Source organism: Aristolochia californica, unplaced genomic scaffold, assembly GCF_029961685.1.
Source record: "Aristolochia californica isolate CCGP_79_NKW_82.1479 unplaced genomic scaffold, dmAriCali1.0.hap1 SCAF_34, whole genome shotgun sequence".
NCBI classification, from domain to species: Eukaryota; Viridiplantae; Streptophyta; class Magnoliopsida; order Piperales; family Aristolochiaceae; genus Aristolochia; species Aristolochia californica.
In genome coordinates, this window is record NW_027182037.1 from 37,501 (window position 1) to 40,000 (window position 2,500).

The following is a 2,500-nucleotide window of genomic DNA, read 5'->3' on the forward strand; positions in this document are numbered from 1 at the left end:
GACGCCCAGGCGAAAAGGCACCAGGGCGCACAGGCGCCAGGACGCCCAGGCGAAAAGGCGCCAGGGCGCCCAGGCGGAAAAGACGCGCCCAGGCGGAAAAGAGGCGCCCAGGCGAAAAGGCGCCAGGGCGCCCAGGCGGAAAAGAGGCGCCCAGGCGGAAACGAGGCGCCCAGGCGAAAAAGAGGCGCCCAGGCGAAAAAGAGGCGCCCAGGCGGAAAGGCGCCAGGGCGCCCAGGCGGAAAAGAGGCGCCCTGGCGTACGCGCCCAGGCGCCAAAAGAGGCGCCAGGCGAAAAGGCGCCAGGGCGCCCAGGCGGAAAAGAGGCGCCCAGGCGAAAAAGAGGCGCCCAGGCGGAAAAGAGGCGCCCAGGCGAAAAAGAGGCGCCCAGGCGGAAAAGAGGCGCCCTGGCGTAGGCGCCCAGGCGCCAAAAGAGGCGCCAGGCGAAAAGGCGCCAGGGCGCCCAGGCGGAAAAGAGGCGCCCAGGCGGAATGGCGCCAGGGCGCCCAGGCGGAAAAGAGGCGCCCAGGCGAAAAAGAGGCGCCCAGGCGGAAAGGCGCCAGGGCGCCCAGGCGGAAAAGAGGCGCCCTGGCGTAGGCGCCCATGCGCCAAAAGAGGCACCCAGGCGAAAAGGCGCCAGGGCGCCCAGGCGGAAAAGAGGCGCCCAGGCGGAATGGCGCCAGGGCACCCAGGCGGAAAAGAGGCGCCCAGGCGGAAAAGAGGCGCCCTGGCGTAGGCGCCCAGGCGCCAAAAGAGGCGCCAGGCGAAAAGGCGCCAGGGCGCCCAGGCGGAAAAGAGGCGCCCAGGCGAAAAAGAGGCGCCCTGGCGGAAAAGAGGCGCCCTGGCGTAGGCGCCCAGGCGCCAAAAGAGGCACCCAGGCGAAAAGGCGCCAGGGCGCCCAGGCGGAAAAGAGGCGCCCAGGCGGAATGGCGCCAGGGCACCCAGGCGGAAAAGAGGCGCCCAGGCGAAAAAGAGGCGCCCAGGCGGAAAAGAGGCGCCCTGGCGTAGGCGCCCAGGCGCCAAAAGAGGCGCCCAGGCGAAAAGGCGCCAGGGCGCCCAGGCGAAGAGGCGCCAGGGCGCCCAGGTGGGAAAGAGGCGCCCAGGCGAAAAGGCGCCAGGGCGCCCAGGCAGAAAAGAGGCGCCCAGGCGAAAAAGAGGCGCCCAGGCAGAAAGGCGCCATGGCGCCCAGGCGGAAAAGAGGCGCCCTGGCCAGGCGGAAAAGAGGCGCCCAGGCGGAAAAGAGGTGCCCAGGCGAAAAAGAGTCGCCCAGGCCGAAAGGCGCCATGGCGCCCAGGCGGAAAAGAGGCGCCCACGCGAAAAGGCGCCAGGGCGCCAAGGCGGAAAACAGGCGCCCAGGCGGAAAGGTGCCAGGGCGCCCAGGCGGAAAAGAGGCGCCCAGGCGCGTGGGGGGCAAGGCGCCAGGCGCCAGGCACGCGCGGAGGCAAGGCGCCAGGCGCAAGGCGCCACGCGCGCGCGCGCGTGGGGGGCGAGGCGCAAGGCGCCACGCGCGCGCGCGCGTGGGGGGCGAGGCGCCAGGCGCCAGGCGCCGGGCGCGCGTGGGGGGCAAGGCGCCAGGCGCCGGGCGCGCGCGTGGGGGGCGAGGCGCCAGGCGCCAGGCGCCGGGCGCGCGTGGGGGGCAAGGCGCCAGGCGCCGGGCGCGCGCGCGTGGGGCGCCAGGCGCCTGGCGGGCGGGCGCCCCCAGGAAGGGGTGCTGGCGCGCGATGGGGTTGCGCCCGTACGGACCGTGTGACAGTACAGACACTTTGGCGAAACCTCCTGCCCGAAGCGATTTTAGGCGTTCGGCTAGGTAGGTGACCCGGTTTTTTTCGCGTTTCTCGGCCGCTAGCCCCTTTTTTCGCGTTTTCGTGCGCGCGCCCCTCTTGACCTCGCACGCGCGCCGCGCGTCGCGTCCTTGTCCTTGTCCGCGTCCGCGTTCGCGTGTGTCGGCGATCACGGGCCCCGTGCATGGCTCGTCTCTGTGGACCATCGCCCCGCTCTTGTCCCTCTTTCGTGTTTGTGTGGCGCCCCGCCCCGTGCACCATTGCCGGCTGGCAGCAAGGTGCCTAGCCCCCCTTGCCGCCAGGCCTGTCCACCCCAAGGTGCTAAAGCCGCCAGGCACCTGTGCCGCCGAACCGTGCGTCCGTAAGCCGCTGCACGTGCGGCGGCCGGCCATGCCCGTGCTATTGACCCTGTGTGACAGTACAGACACTTTGGCGAAACCTCCTGGCCGACGGGGTTTTTGCGCCCACCTAGGTAGGGCGACCCCTTTTTTTTCGTGTCGCCTGTCCGTGTGTCCCTTTTTCGCCTTTTTCGGGTTCGTGTTTTCGTGTGCCGCCAAAAGCAAGCCCTGCGCTCGTCCCGTCCCGCTTGACCCGTGCATCCGCCGGTGCTGGCCTGCAAAATGCCTGTGAGCGACGCACGTGACCAGCAGCCCAGGCGAGTGTGCACGGGTGGCAGGCGAAACGGGCGTGCGTGTCGCCAGTGTGTATGTCCCTTTTTCGCCT